Source organism: Cataglyphis hispanica, chromosome 1, assembly GCF_021464435.1.
Source record: "Cataglyphis hispanica isolate Lineage 1 chromosome 1, ULB_Chis1_1.0, whole genome shotgun sequence".
Taxonomy (NCBI): Eukaryota; Metazoa; Arthropoda; class Insecta; order Hymenoptera; family Formicidae; genus Cataglyphis; species Cataglyphis hispanica.
The window spans coordinates 6,955,196-6,976,487 of NC_065954.1; the positions used below are offsets into that span (position 1 = coordinate 6,955,196).

Sequence of the window (21,292 nt, forward strand, 5' to 3'; positions counted from 1 at the left end):
CTGCGAAACTTATACTTGCTTGCCGCATGATTAAACTGTGCTCCAGGTGTTTTGAAAGATTTTCACCATTTTGCGCTATATATATATATATATATATATATATATATATATATATATATATTCTAAAAGGGAGACACATATGCGCGGATAGAAACTTTGCACGAAAATTACTTTGGATATTTGCCTCGCTCAATCGATGACTGATGCGACAAAGTTCTTTGTCGTGGCTGTTGATACACGCGTGATAATTATATCGCGTGAAATTAATCACTGCCGCCATAAGACATACATAAATAACGTTATGGTCATACATATTAATCACACGAGACGATCGATATTTTATTTACAACGCATGCTTTTCACCTCCTCGTCGCCATCTTCGAAGTTGATTGGAAAAAAATATAGGACATTTATCTCGTGTCAACAAGTGATGATCCCTCGCATATTATTAACCCCTTCCCGTGCCATTTAGCTCGACGAAACTTGGGCCCAAGTGTTAGGCGTTAACGCTTCTTAAGCTGATGGTCGAGAAAGGTCACAATACGAGCCGAAGTGTAAATACCTCAGATATAGACACTTTTCCACGATACTGCTGTTGTGGAAATAAAATCTAATACCTTTTCCCTTTTGCAGACATTATAAACATATATTATTTAATAATAATCGATAACAGTTACAAAATTATATTGCATGAATTAACAACAGTTCAATAGAAATCCTTGCATCTTCAACTGTGGGTTTGTTCAAAGGAATGTAATAATACCACGCCTAAAAATAAATAGCATATTGTAAACAAAAAATTTAATTATTATAAATGTTCACCTTGAATCAATATCTAATAAGAAAATACTAACAACTCTAAAAATCCTCCATGGTATGATACTTCCTGAAACACTCTGGTAGATGTAAAGCTACTTTACATTTCTCACACTCCCATTTCGTTTCGCTTCGTATTCCATGCTTAGAAGAAACTTTGCACGTCTTTGTTGGGTCCTACAATCTATTCACGAGCTTGGCTCGTGATGTTTACGTTTGGGCCGACTATCTATTCACGAGCCTGGCTCGTCATATTCATTTTTGGGCCAAAATTTTCATCACGAGCCAGACTCGTTAAAGCACGGGAAGGGGTTAAAAAATACAACAATAAGAAGGATCTGTGTGATTTCGTTCTTTTGTTATTGAATAGTTTTCTTTTCAACAACTTTGACTTAGCTTTCACTTGCAAATAGTGACTTTGTGACAATTACATGTGCGGAATCTATCTCGATTTGCATTTGAAGAGATGCTTTTTCGACCGAAGGGCCTCATTGTCATAGAAGACTGCTTTGCATTCGAATTGCGTGTCACTTTCAGGCTCTTCTTGAGAGAGTCTTCTTCGAGTTTTTCCGTCGTATAAAACGAACCGAAAGCGATATTCTTACTGAAAGTTGAAGAGTATAATGGAATATAATGGAATGCGCTGTGTTCTGTGATTATTCTCTTTATTCGCAAAGACACATTTCATCTATTTTTCTCTTTCTTCTAAATGGTAATATTTTTGTCTAAAAGTAATCCTACATTATCGAGATATTAACGCATTACCACAGTCATTAAAATTATCTATTCCATTTGATGGCAATTCATTACCGATAATACCAAAGTACTGGAACGATTTATGAATGATGGGTTTATGCATTTTACTAGCATACCTTTGCATATTCTAGCATGCGTAATCGGCAAAATTGCGATTAAAATGTACGCGTTCTGCATCCATTAAATAAATTTCCGAGCATTCGTGACAATTAAATTCACCACAAATAATAATATTAAAATTAAGCTCTCTTATATATTTACACGTTGGCATTTACATGCTTTTATCGGGAATGACTTTTTAGCCATTTATTTCGCGCTTGCATATAAAAACGTAATCCTTTTGAACGCTTTGTACGCATTTAAAGAACAAAGGATTCAAAATGCGCGAAATAGTTAAATTACAGTTGGCTTGATAACACTTTGCTGGGTATCCTTTAGCTCCTGAGAAAGTGTTACACTACCTTAACGCCCGTGAATCAAGCAGAAACGTGTTTCTCGCGTAATTCGGACAACGTACGGCGCGCATAAGCCAAAGGAACTATTTTTCCGGGAATGGCGTATTTTTCCGGCCACAAGCGCGCGCGTCGTTCCGCAGAAATTTCATTAGCACCGTGTTGTAGTATCCTCGGGTGATTTTCCGTTGTCGGTGGAGAAATATGAAAACACCGTAGACCACTATTGTCAGTCCACATCGGTGAAAGAGAAGGGCAGGAAGGGCGACGGCGGAGGAAAGAGAATGCCGGCAAGTCGAGAGGATCCGCGTGGCTGTAAAGTAATATAAACGAGAGGATTATCGGCTAAGCTCTCTCCCTCCCATGAGCATTAAATGCACTCTTTTTCCTTTACTCTTCCGTTCCTCCGGCTATTCTCTGTCTTACGTTTTACCTGCCAGTTCTGTACCAAAGTTTCCGAGACTTTTCTCAGCTCACTTTTCCATCTTTTTCTTCTCTCTTCCAACGTCTGTCTTCTGTTTCACGGTGCATCTGAGCCTGGCAATTTCAAAGATTTGGGATTTTCTCAGTAGAGTCTTTCAGTTGAACTTGAATTACTCTCGCGATATATATATCATAATCGATACGTACACGCATCTCTGTAAATTCAATGATTTTCTACGCAGAATAATCCAAATTTAGAGAATACAAGTAATTTTTTCTGCTCTGAGGCTAGTAAAAAAAGGATCAAAACATTTGCGTTTATTATATCATTTATTCCTTAATAAAGTTTGCGCTCTAAACACTGCGCTGGCTCCTAATGCTTATTTTATCGTTCCTAATTATTAATATCTCGGAGCCTTTTGTTCATTTTGTCAATTTTTATCGTAAGCTTAATTAAGCTTGCTTTATGCAATCTCGCGAAACCGACGTCTATCATATTTATGTAGAGTCATGCAGAATGGCTACCGCATTCATCACGTAACTCTCGACAAAATTCCTTATTTAAGACTTGGGGGAGGAATTCCACTTCTGAATTTGTAGCACGCTTGTTACGATCGGAACGAATCAAATGTACACAAAATATACAAATATACACAATGTTTATTTATATATTGTATATTGAACACACCATTAATTCCGCTGTTGATCTCGTTGCTTCTATTTTTAAAATACACATACATATAGAAAAATATAAGAGTTCTGTTTTCAGCAAAAATTATTTTTATCATTTGTTCAACTTAAGAATTAATATTAATCTAACTTTTTTTTTTATTATTTTTCTAGAATGCATATTCTCGTAATAGCTTGACTGATTATTTCAATAAGAGTAACGAGTTTTTAAAATGGCCACGAGGGCGCTGAAAAAGTTTTTCAGCGTAAAGTTCACGGCAAAGGGCACGCAGTAGTAGATAAATCTCGCGGCCTTTAACGGCATCTGGCGTGGGATTAATTTTTATAGGCTCTCGACCGCCCTTTAAGTTTGGCGTTCCTTAAATTTCGAATGTGCGCGACTATAAATCTCCGTAGACGGAGCATCGCGAAAATTGAGGCGAAGTGAATTTTTCCCTGGCGCGTTCATCGGCCAAGAGTCCTGTTTTCGTTTCAGCGTGTTATCAAAAATTGATCAGACGGAAGGGAAGGTTATGGAGGCTGCTGCAGGTGGTATAAGATCAGAAATGGCTATACACGTTGACGAAAACTTCCATCAAGTGTGTAGCGAAATGACATCGTATACGATCCGCTCCGATATTCCTCGTTGAAAGCGAAATAGGAAAGTCGCCGAACACGAGATACGATTCGTTGCGACGAACGTACCTTAGTTCTTGTGTGTATGTGTGTGTGCACATACATTTCGCGTAACAGACAAAAATGTGTTATAACATGCGCTGTGTTTCGTACTTAATCTTTCCATTGCAGAGAAACCGGAATGTTGAAGTCAATATCAAAGCGGTACTAAATTAGAACTTTATACATATAGATTTAACGAGCTTAATGAATTTAAAAATTAGTTGCATTAGCCGACAGTATCCTAAAGTTTGCGTTAAATGAAAGCAATTAAATTTGCCATCACTGCGCTTGCTTCTATAATCACGAAAACTGAGTCTATATTAATTACGCTCTTTATAAAGCTTATATGAAAATTGACACAGTTAATGAATTTTGATAAAAACATGTCGTGATGGATGTTTCTAAGAAATACGTTGCGTTATTTTTTAACGATAAAAATTCTGAGGAAGCAAAGACAGTGAAAGCATATACAAACACACACACACACAGTTGCATGTATATTTTTTTCGTGTATGTTTTTTTCGCGAAATGTTGGAAGCAACCGCGATTCTTTCCGCAAGCTTTAATTTATTTTGTGATAGCCTTAGTGATCGCTGGTGCGTGTGTGCGGTCAGTATTTCCTAGTGCAAAGGCACACCAGCCACCACGTGCGAATGCGAAGGGCTGAGAAAAAGAAACGCGCGATAACTATGGCTATATGAGGTGTACTCTCGCGAAGCTTTTCACCCTAATTTCTCTCTTTTGGAAAGTCCGTAGTAGTTGCATGCCCAGCGCAACCGCTATTTCCACCAACTTTCTCTGGAATTACTTGCTCGCGCCCCCGTTGCTTCTAGCCGCTGTTGCCTTGATTTGGAAATAATTGTCGCAAAGTTTCGGTGAATAATTTTGCAACAGCGTGTCAAGCGTGCCTCTTGTGCAACTATCAAGGTATACGCGTGACTGTGGACGGGAAAGTTTCACAAAAATATAACCGATAGAAGTAAGAACAATAATGTCGGCTTATATAAATATTAACGGCATGTGTTTTTGATCTTGCACTAAATCGCGCGATTTGACAAACTGCTGCCACTATCGATATAAAATATAGAATTTTAATTGTATATTGTATATACGACAGAAAGAAATAAAAGAAATTAAAAATTAATGTTATCTGTAAAAATATGACACAGCTCTTTCGTAAGCATTTTTTTTTTTTTTCGTATAAATTACAAAATGGCAGAATTATAATCGAGATAATATATTAATATTTTAAAAATTATAATTTTTAATATTGCATTTGTATAATATGCATTTTGTACTGTATAAGCAAGAGTTGAGATAACATAAATATATATCATTGTCTTGACGGTTGCATTTTATATTTTATAACATTTGTGGCTGCATAAATAACAAATCAATTTGAAGACAGAATTGAGAGAACAATAATATGATACATGTTTCTTATATTAGAATTTAAATCTGTCATTAAAGTTTCGAAATATTTTTTATAATTCGCGATGAAATTTATATATTTACCTGTCAAATGACTCTACAGCATAAATACGTCGCAGATAATCAAATATCTGAGTAATTTGCAATAGTCTATTTAAAGGAATTCTTATTTAGAAACGGAAAAGATAACTCTCTCCTAAAATTGAAAAAGCAATGAAATTATTGGATATCGTATTTCTTATTTGTAACGAAAATATCAGTTTCAAGATTCTTACCGCTTGTTTCTCGAAATTATTTTTTTAGTTACTAATATTTAAATTGAGCACTAGTTTACTCATTTGGAAATAACGCAGCGCTTACCAGTCGCAATTTTATTTTCTTTTTTATTGATGTGACGAAATGAATTTCGTGCGAAATATCTGCCCGGTCGCGGAGAATGGAAGAAGTTTAAGACGTTATACGATTCGAGATAAGGCAGACGGTTCGCTTATGCAGAAGGGCCGGGCTAACCCAACAGCTTCATCACGGGAAGTGGTGATAAACGAGCCGACTCGGCCAGCTATACGTAACCCGACCGCGTTTCCATGCGTTGTATTTGGGCCGAGAGACGTGGGGGCTCTCGTATCAGGCCGACGAATGACGATGGTCAGTACGACAACGGCAGAGGCAAGCAACATCAGCAAAATCCAGCAACGAGCTCTGGAGAGGCTTCCACAGGCCTGCATTCAGCATCCCTGAACCGTATTCGGCCGCGTGCACACCATTGCATAACGCGCCTAGATCGCATGTTGCATGACGCATACTCGAATGATGGATCATCGGACCGGCTGAATATATATCTCGAAACAGACATTTTATCGTTATCGGGAACGGGATAGAACAGCTCTCGCGGCGCGCGATAAAGCACGACGGCCGTTCACCTGCTTCCTCTCCCGCGTTCCCTTCCGACTTTCTTTTGTGCTCACGAAGCTCTCTACCTTCATAGATCGCGCACGCGGATCTTGAGTCGTCCACTACTGTGACCCGTGAACAGCGTCTTGAGTTTTGAGTGAAAATCTATACGCGCAACATAATGCATATCGTGCGAGATTTAGTTATTCGCTTCTGCTATTACGCGAATTATTTAATCGGGAGTGTGTTTATAAACATTACCGTAAAGAGAATTTGATAAATTATCGCATTTGTAAAGATTTGTTATTCTTAATGTCTTTAATTAAGTAGAGGAAATGAAGAGCATTCTTGAAGTATCGGAAAAAAAAAATCAGGAAAATTAAATACCGTCATAAAATACTGGGAAAAAATGAAGAAAATTAAATGCTTCTTTTAAAATTTTCTTCTGTGTATTTTAGAAAACTTTTTAAAAAGAAGACAGAGAAAGAAAAAGAGAAATGGGGAAAAAATAATTTAAACTCACGTAAGTAGTAGTGTTGCGGAACTTTCTACATTTGTCTTCGTCTAATATTAGCATTCGAGCTGGTATGAATAGCCAAATAATGTTTAGCGGATAACGTGCAATTTACATCGAAAGATTTATGTAAAATGGTTAGCGTTTTCGTGAAAATGCCCAGACAGACAGCACCTTGCGTCTCTTGTGGCTCAGGTATAAAACACGTATGTACATAGGGACATGTAGCACATTGCATGCGTCAGTTCAAATTTACGGAACATATATGCTACTCACGATGGTGAATTTCGGAGACGGAGAACGTATATTTGCAGTCTGTCCCGAGGAAAATTTTGCGGAATAAAATCGCTTTGTAACGCTCTGCGATCGTATTATTTCAGGAAAACATACATAATATAATGTAAATGTGGCACTGAATGGCCATTTAAATCACAGCAACGTGATTCTGACACTTTATATAAAATGGTTAATACGGATTTTGGTTTTTTGATATACTCGCATATTCAAATAATTTTTTAAATTTTTTACACGCGTATTGATAAAGAAAAATATTTTTCTTAATCTTATAATTTAATATTTGATATAATAACTTTATTTTATATCTGTAATGCCCATAGATCCAAAGAGTAATGTCATAGATCCAAAGAGAGAGGAAGACTCTATTATCGTTACGCTTCAATTACCAAATGTTTATCGCGAGATAATGAGAACCTACAGTTTCAACGTTATCCATGATAAAGCGTTCTTTTGACATGATACACTACTGAATGCTTTAGTTAATAATTCATATCTTACGAAGCTTGCATCTCAACTCACTGCCGATGTATTCCATTGCGCGACCTGCATATTAAAGAAAGCCGCATCGCTCTCGTTAGTAACGCCCATGCACGACGTCATTAGTAACTTAATATTAGTAATTTCGGAAGACTGCTTCTTTCAAATCTTTCTGTGTGTGTGTGTGTGTGTGTGTGTGTGTGTGTGTGTGTGTGTGTGTGTGTGTGTGTGTGTGTGTCTATATATATATATATATATATATATATATATATATATATATATATATTTATATTCTTACCATGCATCATATTCTATCATCAGCGCTATATATAGCATTTACATAAAACCAGTATTGCCTCGACATGTAACGTTCAAAGTAACACTAATATAAGCATCTCTCTCTCTTTGAAGTCTCCGCAAAACTTTTCACATTACATTGTTGCGCGTGTAATGGTAGATCGAATTGCGATTGATAATGGCCGACACTAATTACGGTAATTTATAAGCGAACTTTTGATTCTAGGAGGAAATAGTAGACGAAATAGGATGCCGACAAAAGACGATATAACCGATATCGTAATAAAATCATTGCTACTAAATTGTTATGTATCGTGTACTACAGTTTTATAAAGATTTATAGATTTAGTGAATATACTGACTATGTATAGTCTTAAGAAGTAAATTTTTTTTTATAATTGAATCGATAAAAGTAGATGAAATAAAATTGGAAAATATAGAGTTTATATTTAATGAAAAATTGACAACAAATTATATAAGCATAAATAAAGTATTTTAATAAGTGAGATTCGCAATAGATTGATTTTGACGCAATTTTGTAGTGTGGATTGGCACATTAATAGTACATAAATGATTTAATAACTTAAATGAATTCCTTTTATAAAAGGCTTGATATTTCTCGATTTAGATCCGCGTGCACGATGAACGATTATTGACGTTATGCAAAAACGAGCTCTAAACATGAACATTTACCGTGCGCGTTTCAACGCCAAGTCAAGTTTAATTCCTTGGTCGAGTACCGAGCTAGCGTGAAATATGGATTTGAGTCCTCGATCGTAAGCGAGCTTCAAACTTTAGGTGCTTTAGATATTAGCCCTTTGAGAAATACTTACACCGCAATTTCTCTGTCGCTCAAAGGCTGCGCGAGACCGCTGCGATTTCAAATATTCGTCAAAAGTTCATCGACCTTCGAAATATTTTGCTGGATAATCAGCTTCTTTTATTTAAACTACTCTGTATAATCTGACGTCGGTGCCACAAAAGGACATTTCGGACCTATTTCCTTCATTTTCATTCGTTTGTGCATCCTTCTATCCGTTCCTCATCTCACTCCAATTTAGCTTTCTCAACTAGTAAAGGCGCCTTACTAAAGGTTGAAATCGTTGAAGCGAAGAGCGTAAAATTTGAATATCCACTAACAATATCAGCGTTTCGTGCAAGAAAATGCAAAGCACGCCGAGACACAATTTTCTCCGAGAGTAATTTCTTCTTTTTTAAAGTTGCTTTAATTTACACGAGTTTGTGCATTTCTCTCATAAATTGCGCGAGTTACGTGATTTATCACATGATGATTTAAAAATCCGTTCAATCTTTTTATTTCTCAACGCATATAAATATATATATTATGTAACGAAGAAAATTATGAGATGTATTCGTATCTCTCTCTCTCTCTCTCTCTCTCTCTCATAACAAATCTAATCTCACCAAAGACTATAACATCAATATTTCTGTCTTTTCTTATTGCTGTCATTTTTCTTTCTTGATTCATGTTTTGTTCCTTCTCTTCTCGCGAATAACAAGAATTACGCATCTACCACATATCATGAGAGAAAAACGGCTTGGCTTAACGCCAGATGCATCTCTGAGCAAATCAGATATTTTTCTTCCATCGTATCACCTCTGCTTTTAAAAATATATATCTAGCGTGAAAAATGGATATATAAAAAAAATGAAATATAATATAATACCAAAATCACATACTATAATAATACTATTAATAATAATAATAATCGTCTACATGCGTTTTGTTAATTCAAGGCCTCTGACAAGAGAAATTAATTTTTTTCTCTTACATTGCTGGAATGTAAAATTACAAATAATCAAAACTAATTATTAAAGTTTCGAACATATTTTTCTGCTTTTCTCGTTTCGTATATATAACGCGAATCCAAATATTGTTCTACAAGTGCACGAATTTTAGACACATTTATACCATTAAGTTAAGTTAAATTTTGTACAAGGCGCTATGTATCGCATCTGAAATATATAATATTGCTTACTATTGTACAATGTATAATATTGCATGCATTCTTCATGCTGATTTAATAAAAAATTAATTTAATATAAATCTCAAAAAAAATCATCATAATATGCCTCTCTTAGTGTAACAAAAAGCAAAAAAAGTAATAACAAATACGTCATAAAGTTTTGCTTAAACATTTATAACAGCACGTTTGTATGACTAAATAAGTGCGGTTGCCAAAGGCTAAGAGAAGTTGTCGGCGAGGCTGTAGTTTGTGAACTAAGGTTGATGATCTCTGATAGATGTAAAAATATTGATGCTATGTGCACCCAGATCGCAAAGTCGAACGAAAGTTTTATGTACGTATCAAAGAAGTGAACAGGAAAGGTCCCGTCGCGGAAAAACTTTGAGTAAAATATCCGTTCGTGAAAAGTATAGAAATATAAATTACATTGACCTGCATCGCCAAAGATATAAAGTCAATTCCGATAATGATTGCGATAGTGTGATGACATTACGCCATCAGAACGATTACATTATGAGAGATTGTGTTCTGAAAAGAATTCTAAAAATGCTCGTTGAATTAATATCGAGTCCAATTTTCTGTTCTGTAGAAAATTTCAGTGTTAAATTCCATAAGAAAAATGTAATTTGTTACATTATATTTATTGTCACATCAAATCTTACTGTTTAATTTAATACAATATTTGTAGCGAGATTTACGTTATTCGACTTATTGCATTAAAAAATTATATTTTTCTTTGTTATTATATTTAAACAAAATATGCAATACAATCAAATTATACATTTGAGAATAAGCTGTTTGATTTGTTAATTTAGGAACTTCATCTCTTGGCAATATATGTTGATAGCTGTTTTTGCTCTGTGGTTTCTTATTATTTATATGAAGAGGAACATTACATCGCGCAAGTTCCAATAGCAGAAAAATATGTTTTGCGTTGAATAACGGATACAGTCTTCCCGTGAAACATCTCTCCCTTGTGCAATATTACTGGAACAAACGCAATCACACGGAAATTGTTTCTAAAAATGGGACACATTGCATTTTGTACGATATCACCACACATTTATTACTCATATTTTCGAGAAATATTACGAATATTTTCATTCTTCTTACATTAATTCACATTCCGTAAGAACTTTGCTCGTATTATAAAATATTTATTTTTTTAGAACTTTGTTCATAGTATGAGTTATAATTATTTGAGTAACAAAATAATTATTTGAATCAATTACGAAATTATTAAAATTATTAATTTATCTCTCAATTTATTGTTTCTCATTATTGGTTCGTTTGCAACTAGTGTATGTTCCGTTTTATTAAATCACTTCATTTCGAGCAAAAAAAAAAATGCTCTCACTCGTCTCATTTAATTTTTCACGACGTGTATAAGAATAGGGATGCAACGAACTTTTTGTAGTGGCAATCTTGCTCGCAATTGGCCTCGGAGAATATAGCATTAGAGAGCGTAAGCAAATATGCACGAAATATCTTCGCAGGTTTGTCGTATGCTCGCACCGAGCTCCACCGGCATTTCTAATTCACGAGTTTAGGATGTTTCTATGTAGGCGTACAATACGTAGCAATCACTACGCGATTGTGGACACAAAACTGCTACGTATTGTACGCCTACATAGAAATAGAATTGTCGGCGATTCCGTTAGTCGAGAAATTTCATATTTTTGCGTTTTTTTGACATGATCGCAAATGGATGGATTTTTTTGAAAATTACATTTAATCAATTAGTCAATTTCTACATCTTTTTTTTTCAGAGTTTGCATTATTTAATCTGTTATAATGGTGTTTACATAAATAAACCCTTGATGCAATTTTACAGTGTCTGGAAAATTTCGAATTTATAAAGCTCAATATTGTGTAAGTAAGTTGTGTATTTGAAGGCATATGACATTTGAATTTATTTTGTTATTTAAATAGCGAATAAGGAAAATGGCAGAGGGAGAAAGAGTGACAGAACGCGGGAGGGAGATATACGGGTGAGAACCTATGCACACAAGACGGTCCGTGCGAAGGTCCAACACGTACTCTGCAGAGTAAATGTTTAATACAAGCCTGTGGAGCAAGATGTAAAGTGGTATCTGGGGAATGCACCTGGACTTTAGAAGAGAATCTAGCACGTTCCATATGTAACTGTCTTTTCATTATTTAGGATTGATAGTTATGCCTTTTCTTAGCAGTGATATCGCATTGTATTATTTACGACGTCCAATACATCTGCTGATAATATTAATGTAGAAACCGAGAGAAAAATTTGGAGTATTTAAAAAAAAAAACGAAAAGAGCACAAAGCCATTTCTACAAATAAGAAATTAATAATATAATTAGTTGATTCGTGCATTCGGCAAATTAAACGTTAAAATATAAGGCTAAAGTTGAGAAGAGCGCTTCCTGAGTCGCTTGTGAAACTATTCACGTTTCTAACGCTCGCTTTTACACATCACGAACACGCCTCGCAGTCGTAACTCTTTAAGCATCGGCAGAAACGACGAACTCTTGAAAGTTCCGCGACGTACCATTAATTGGCGTTCAACCATCGGCATAACATTCTCTTCGTAACGATCGCTCTTCTTCTGTCACAAAAGGCTTACGTTCTCTCTTAACGACGAGATAAATTCTGACCTCGTGGCGGAGGAACATGTTCGCATTGAGAGGCATACAAAGCAGCAGTCCCGTATTTATCTCGGAAGAATGTTGTCGAGTACGAGAAACAGCGGTCTCAGATGTGGTTTAGAGATAGAACCTTATAAGTATTAGCAGCCACATTAGAGGGATGCGCTAATATTTATTACATACGCTACACTCGAAGAAGAACCGAACAGTCATGATGTCAGTTTCGTTTCCATTAATAGCAACGGCGCGTTTTGCTTCATTATCCGTCGTCAATTGCTGCCTTCGGTGACGAATTCACGTTCTGGTTGCCTCAAAGTTCGAAGCCTGCTCTCCTTTGATTAAGTATTTCGGAAGATAGTAGAGTCAAGAATTGCCTCCGACGCGGAAGCGAATTCGAGCTTCTCAGAAAGTAGGTAGAGTACGTAGGAATCAAATAACTGTACGAGCTCGGCCTTGTTCGCTTTAGTCAATTTCTTGCTGCGCAGGCGGTGAAGCGTATATGAGAAAGGATTGGATATCGCGGAGGATTATTTTCTTTTCTGGATTCTCGGCCATGTTACTAGTCGAAGGCCTTACATTACGCGACATGCGTTTGCTCTTAAAAACGACAATGTATTTTACTTTGGCGCGTATCCGAAATAAATTAATGGCCTAAGGCTCTCATCGGAAGGTCGCTTTCATGCAATAATAATCTCGATGCCGATGATAAGTGTTACAAATGTAATATTATTGTCGTTTGTTTTTTATTTCTCTCGTTTTCTTCTATTTTCGTTTAATGATATATATGTCAAAGAGCGAGGCCGAAAGAATGAAGAGCAAATGCCTTGTAAAATAAACGAAGCACATATAAATTTTTATGTCAATTCTACGGTACATTAGAAACATATTAGAAAGAAAGAATAACGCGCTGCATATATCCGGAGTATATTCTTTGTATTAACACAACGCGCATTGTATTCGTTATTCTCATTATATTCCAATATTTAACGAACAGGACTGAAATTAAATCATTTGTACGCCTCCCGACGCACTAATCCGTAATATTATTGCATTTAAGTGACTTCCGTTATAGCCAGATACCGATCTGGCTTCTCATCTCTTTGCGGAACGCCTGTGTTTACGCTGCTAACGTAGCTACAGCTCAATTATTTCACCCTCCGACTATTGAAGCGTTAAGCAAGTTCACGTGTACAGAGAAACAGGAACGTAATAATGAGGCGGCGCCGTGTGATCTCGAGAACGTTATGTGATTTTGTGAAATGACTGTCTGAATAATTAATCGTATTCAGATTAATCGATTATCCATACGATTCAGGTTGTCGGCCGTTTCATATATAGCTTGCTATACGTTAGTTAGGCTAATGATACGGTGACGACAGAATTGTAAATGCGTTTTCATGACGAAATTTTTAATAATACAGTGATCCTGTTTTGCATTTCTGTGTGTGTGTGTGTGTGTGTGCAATAAAACCACAGGAACCTTAACAGCGCGTTATATTATATTCCCAACATGTTCATGAAAATTCAATGGGGGTTGGAACAACGCGTGGGTGGCTAACCGTAATAAAGCTAAGCCATATAACGACACTGTCATTAAGTGGCATTGCGGTCATGAATGCCGTGCCACGCGATACGACGGACCATTGTTTGGATTAGATCATTTCAACCGAGCTTTTTCGATGCAGGAAGATGTATGATTATTTATTCATGATTACATATGTGAAGAATGACCTCGCTGTCATACGGTAGGATTCTAGATCCCGGGATTGTAGCGAAATTCTGCAAGTTAATGACATTCCGGATAATCGATTACTTAACATACCGCGAGGCGTTGACTCAGATGATGTGACTCGATGATAAATGATGAAAATTATCAATTTCTTTAAATAAAGCCTTTGCTTTATATATTGTTATTAAATATTAATATGTATATAATAATCGTTTGAACAAGAGGAGTCAAACCTCATTTCAAGCTTACAATTTTTGCTCACATTTTTAATATATATTTAGCAATAATAATAATAATTATTAACTTTAAAATTTATTTGTAGAAATTCATCAGTTTATAAAAGTTAAGATATCTTGTGATTTTATACCGGAAATTTGTTGCTTTTCATTCTTAATTCAGCCTTAATAGAGAGGGGCACGAGGTTCTCGTGTAACCATTAATTAAGATGTCTACCTGCGCGTTGCAAAATATAGACTGGCAATAGTAGGGCGTCCGATAGATACGATCTGGAAACTCGGCCAAATCTTTTCAAAGACGTCGCGCCGTAACGGAGTAATGAAAGACATCGATTTGCCGTGGCGGGCGCGTTACATGCACCGCAGCAATTCCGGTCGAGTGGCGCGATAGAAGTACGGGTAATAAATATCGCTTTGCAATCCCGTAGTTTCGTCGTCGAGATACGGATTGTGCTGCGCAAACTATTCGAATATCAAGCGAACGTTGTCCCGACGAGCGATCGGCATGCCGGGACGAAACTGAGCCTGCGAATTTGCATTATTAAAAGAAATTAGACTTTTGGTTTTTTCAAACGCACATGCGACTTTTGATCCCACTTTGAACTCCTTATTACTATTTCGACAACCCTGCTTTTAACGTCTTGACATTTTCAAGCAAATGAGTTCGCGCGTTTCCACATAAAAATAGGCACTTTTCTCGAAATAGCATGTTTCTCGTAAAATCCGAAACTCTGTACAAGAAACTTACCATGTCATAGAAAGTAGAAGCTTAAAATGCTATATAGCTTCGCGTACATTTATCCCGAATACACACCGCTACAGTTGCGCTGTAACAAAAGAGAAAAAAAGTAGCGGTAATATACGAGGATAGAAATGCGAAATAAAGTTTCCAGTTTTTACTTTTTTTAAGAGAAATTATTTATATACTTTTGTATATAAGTCTTTTTCTGTTCGATCTCAACATGTATATAGATTCTTTTTAAGATATATATATATATATATATATATATATATATATATATATATATATATCTCAATTTGTGTTCTATTCCGGCTTACTCTGACATAATTTGTCTTACTGTGATTATATCTGGCGTATTCTGTTGGCGTAATCTAGGTTACTTTGATTTATTCCGAATGATTCTGGCTATACGATGTGTGACTTACATTACTTTAAATTACATATATATTTTTTTTCGGCCTGATCTTATATGATACATTTGATTTTATATATAGACATTTTTTTCTGTATTTGAAGTAATTATTGACAATTTATATAAATTTATATCTGAATCGTAACTTTGTGTAAAAAAATCGTGATTGAGCCTCTGAATATGTATCTTCATTCTCAACGTGGAATCGCGCTAACTATTCTCCTTGCGACGTCGGAGTATTTCGATTCCTTCCTGTCTACACAACTTCCTAATAATGACATTTGAATTCTGAATATAATTATATAACTTTCGACATCTACCTGTAAACTAAACTACGATCGGCGACCAGGACATGCTTCCGCAAACTCGATCTAATTTCGCACAGACAATAGCACTCGGTGTTCTCTGTGCAACGTGCTTATCTAATCGCAACTTTTCTATGCATCCAAGAGTTATGACGCGGCATGTCCTTATTGCGGTCACCGAAAGAAAGGTACGTGCTAGAACACGTGTCACGGGGCTTACGTTCTTCTGACGGATACGGAGTGCGGCACGCGAGAACACTAATCCCAGAATACACGTGTCACCGTTGTCTGTCACTTACGGAAAACGCACACGCAAGCGGACGGTATTTGAAAACGTGAGGGGAGCACGCGATAGAAGAAATATTTTCCGTATATTGCGGCGTTGCTTTAAGCAACATTTCTTCCAAAACTGTCTGAAACCCCTAGAAAATTTGCCAACACAGTGGCAAATTTCCACCACGATGGACGACGTCGCAATTTCTCACGACTATTGCTACGAAAGCGGATTAATTTACGTTCCTCGCACTCATTCGTTCCATTTGAGCGAATTATCAACCGGAGTACGAAAATTCCCATCACAGCGCAATTATCCCTTTTTTCCCCTTTTTTCTTCTCTTTTCCCTTTTTTCTTTTCTTTTTTTTTCTCTTTTTCTTTTTTTATATAAAGTTCATGAAATTGGTAAAGCACTCTATCAATTGGTTCACCGAATTAACGCTTCATTATCTAAAACGATGAATTTCCGCACTAGTACAGTGGTGGTTCGAAATTACGCAAAGTATCGCACACAACTGTATAACCGAATATTCTTTGTCTTTATAAAACGCCATTTTAAATATTTGCACGATCATTCTGAGATACAGATTTTAAAATTTGCATGAGCATGTATGCGAAGCTATTTGAGTGGCAAGCGAGGAGAACTCGCTATTTAAGTTCAACATATTTTCCAGCACGCACACGATAAACGAATAATACATGAAGAGTTGACAAGTATCCCCCTTAGAACACAATTGTAAAGACGCGGAATACTGCTTTTCTCATTTATAATACATCGACGCTATAGTGATAAACGTGCATATGCAAGAGAGTTGTAATTGTCGAATTCTAGCAAAATATTGAGAAAGAGAACGTTAAATATTATATATTACATAATTGCGCGAGTGTGCGTTTTCGATTAACCACCGAATGCCTACAGAAAATTTAATCTCGTGAATAAAAGATTCGAATATTGTATCGTCGCAATTGCGCGAAGCGAAAAGAGCGCAGAATTCGTTCGATACTATTCTATTATAATATTCCATTAATTCCCTTAATTTCCATTAATTCCATTATAATATAAAATGAATATATATTTGCATCACAAGTAAGAAACTTCCGCGCGCGCGTTGTTCTTTATTATAACTTAACGTTAGATATATTGAAGGCGACGGATGGCGTAATTAAGGAAACCATTAACTGCAAAATCCGATTTATCTGCGACGATTGGCTTCGAAGTTTCGCGTCGAAGCAAGTGTTTCAATCAACTCTGCTTGGAACCGATACCCAGCAGTCATTATCCTAAGACATTCGGAATGCGATTATATTAAATTCTCGATTAAAAGTTACCAAACTACTCGAAATCTACTTCCGATGATAACGAAAATAAATGGATAGAAGAAAAAAATAATTTTCTATATATATAAAGCACACTGTAGAGCGCAACGTGACAGTAGCTTGCATTTCAGAGGCGTCGGGATTGTGATTTGCATGTAAAACGATATGCGCTCTCTCATATTTACGAGAGGATGATACTTCAATATTCCTTGTCAAGAGATATTCAATATTTTGCTAATATTTGCGCTTTATCCGATGATCACGAGAGATTTTTGTACAGAGATTTGGTAAGATTTAATCCACAGTAATATTGTAATTGAGTACTTTGCATTGATATAAAAGAAAGGTGATATAATGCAAAATTGTGCCTTTTCTAATATATTGCATAGATAATATTTAAGTAATATATATATATATATATATAAAATTAAAATAATATTATTATTTATCTCTCTTTTACAAACATTTTTTTTTTTTTTATGTTGCAGGTGAATATATTTGGACCATGTTTGAACGGTGCTGCAAACAGGTATGTTAAAATGTCTTGAAAATATAACACAACGAAAATCTATGAGAACAAATATAAAGCATTGTATGTATATATTATGCGCCACTATAGCATTATTATATATAATAATGATATTGCATTGCCGTATACAACACGTCGCTTACTTTTCGATTTCCGTTGAAAAAATTGAAATGCTATTTTCCTTTCTGATATTATATGCTCGCATTGCCATCAATGTAAACCATTCAACATGACGGGCCCCATTTGTTCCGGGAATATTTCCGTTCTTTGGCAAAATGTAATTTCCTTGCGGCAAGGACCATGCGCTTTAGCGACGAAAAAAAAAAAGGTATCGAATGTGAATAATTCAAATGTCATTTCTCAGTTGGATTTGTCGGTTCGATGCCCGCATACTGCCAAACGATATATCCGATAAAGTGCCGAAAGCAATCGCCGTCACCCATTCGGCGTAAAAAAACTTATTTATGGAGTATCCGTCGATATCCGGCCTAACTTTGATTGTCACTCTAGTACCCTTATACTGTCACAGTTTTCTATCGTGATAGACACACGATAGAACGATCATTGCTCAGATTGTCAACTAGTATTTCTCTTTCGCGTTACCTTTTTAACGGAAATACTTTCGCTTTGCGCTAAAAAAAAACGGGTTTTGTGCTGCAAAATTATTTTTTTGCGATGTATCACGCGATATAGCATCGCGCATCAACAAAACGACCGCACAGTGCTAGTGATTTAATTAAATTGTTTGTTTTCCAGTTACGCGTAATTGAAATGCAACTTTTAGAACATCAATGTACAGATGTATAAATGCATGTATGTGTATATGTATAAATATATTCTTCACAGCTGCCCGAGAGAAAATATTCATTGAAACGCACAGCTTTGTTTGAACAGAATAACTATTAGCTCCAGCTTTGGCTTTCCACGTTTTATGATTTTAAAAATTTGCAATTCTCTGTGAAACGTATGCACATATCTACGTGGATTACTATTAAATGATGAACAAACTGATTGCACCCTACGCGACACCATTTAACTCGATTTCTTATAGCTTCGATATATTAAGAGGGAAAATAAATCTAAATTCCATATCTACATATTTTTTATCAAGTTTCTGCACGTGGCAATATTTGTAATCGATAAAACAAACTTGTAAATTGAACTCGAAATTTACGTTTGGATTCGTTAATCAATAGTGAAATATCTCGTTATTGCTGGAAATAGGAAATTAAATTACCTATACGATCATTTATTTATTAACAAATCAAAAACGAGTTATAAGTTCGCATTTGCATTAGCAATATGTTATGTGGAATCTCATTTACTTCTACGTAATTTCAGTGCAGTTGCAGTAATGACAATTCTCTTAATATAGTGAATTTTAATCTTTCTTCGATAGTACATCTCGAAAAGAGATACAAACAGAATTTTATTTTATATAATATTTCTTTATAAATGCTAATAATAATAATGCTTTATATATTCTTTATATATGCAGTATGACACAACACAAAATTATATAACTTTTTTCACACAATTCTTTTTTTTCTCTTATCTCTTTAGTTCGTTTTCTATTGACGCATTTTTTATCAACACTCCTCATTTAGTGTTTTTCTTATTTCTCGCTAAGAAACGTTATTTACGTAACATTTTACTGCAAAAAATTCTTTGCAAAAGTCATTTATATACGAAAATATTTTCGAGTATTTTTCCAATGCGACAAACTTTACTCTCCCGTTGGTAGCCCGAAGGGACCAGTCCGCACGCTAATAGCGGCGATTATCGCGAAAACACCGGGTTGACTGCTATGTTTTTTGCTCGAAAGAGTTGTTAATACTTCGCCCGCGATCCCGCCATGATAACCCAATTTACCGTCCGGCGCGCGACAAGTTGACCTCGTCGTATAAGCTTGACGGTAAACAATGCCAAAAGCTGTTTTCGCAGGTCAAGAAGGTGCGAGTCAGCTCGCTAGGCACGCGCTCGAGAAAGTCACGTTTTTGCAAGCGGGAGGATCGGCGCACACAACTGCTATAAAAAGCTCGTTAGGGCGCCACTTGTTGTCACAGCACCTCCCCCCTGAATCCTTTCGACGTCTCTATTATGACGAAAAAATTCATCTCACGGGTACTTTTTTTTTCACTCGCGAGACTAGAGGGAGAGGGTATACTGTCGAGGGGGTCGGCTTTTGTTCCCGATGGGAGTCATAAAATTGCGCTCTCCCATGTTCAAAGTAAATTCGCCGAAGCACAGAATCGGTCAAACTAATCCCTTTTATATTGTGCAATAAAGATAAACTCGAATTTTTGCAAACACTAATAAGTCAATAGAATATAAGAAATATAAGATATGCATATTTCTCTTTTGATTTGACCTCCTTTCTTTCGAGTATGCTTTTATTGGTATAGATCTACTAGAATATGAAAGCAGCTGCGAGATAAAGCTACTGAAAAAAAAAGGGGAAACCTCAAGCTTAAGCGTGGAACGTTATATGACGTCGCCCCAATTATGGCCAAATTGCTGTCGCGTTTTTGAAACTGACACTTTGCGCAACGCCCATTGCGATAGAGCTTCGAACATCCCGATACTCGCGCTTTTTTTTTTTTCCTTTTTTTTACCATCCACTTTGTCGGCCCGCCGGCATAGATAGAGGCAGCCTCTGGTATTGAATTCTAGAGACGCAAAATGCCGCTGAAACGATTGCAGCGGTGCGTTCCATTTCGCGTGAATATCGAGTAGCAGGCAGCAAGAGCAGTAGTCGACTTCCTGATCGCGAGTTATTGTCTGCTACCGACGTTTTCTCAACTCTCTCCTCTTGAAATTTCTTCCCCCTCCCCTTCCCTCCCGTGATGCAAATCGCGTTGACTCACCGACGATTGCGCGATGTTCCATCGCGCTCGCACGTCATTCGAGATGTCACGACTAAATAGAAGATGCGCAGTCTCTCTCGCGATTGTGACTCCTTATCATTTTGCGTAAATATTAAGGTGCATTTATACCGATAGATGCGTTGATTGATTCGCTTCGGCCGAATTGAATGTTAGCGGCGATATAACAAAGTTGACGAGAACGCTATGGACGATATTAACGAATTCCTAACGGAGCGTTATCTCCAATAAAATTGGAAAACTCGAGGCTATATTTCATTCATAGATTTTATTACCGCGACATGATCGCGCGTATGCGTCAGCATACAAAACAACGCGTGTAATAATTCTCTTATAAAAAGCGATTTCGATGGCGTAGAATAAACCTGGCTTGCGTGCCTTGCATTATTAATACGCTCAATGTAACATCAACTGACAAAATCACGCGCAAAATGCAAATTAGTCATTACTCATTTCTACGTGGCATATAAATCCGTAAGCCGTGGCGTGTTACGAGATTGGAAAGAACGAGCGAGAAAACGAGAGGAAAAAAGAGACGAATGAAGGGCG

General features: G+C 36.3%; 1 protein-coding gene across 5 annotated transcripts in view; it reads left to right on the forward strand.

The window, feature by feature from the left end:
- LOC126849935 (leucine-rich repeat-containing protein 24-like) overlaps positions 1 to 21,292 on the forward strand; it is a 186,075-nt gene that overhangs the window by 88,120 nt on the left and 76,663 nt on the right. For all 5 annotated transcript variants that reach the window (XM_050592366.1, XM_050592405.1, XM_050592386.1 and 2 more), the window contains one exon: positions 17,818 to 17,858. The gene's annotated coding sequence lies outside the window, so the exon portion shown is untranslated. The remainder of the gene's footprint in view (positions 1 to 17,817; positions 17,859 to 21,292) is intronic.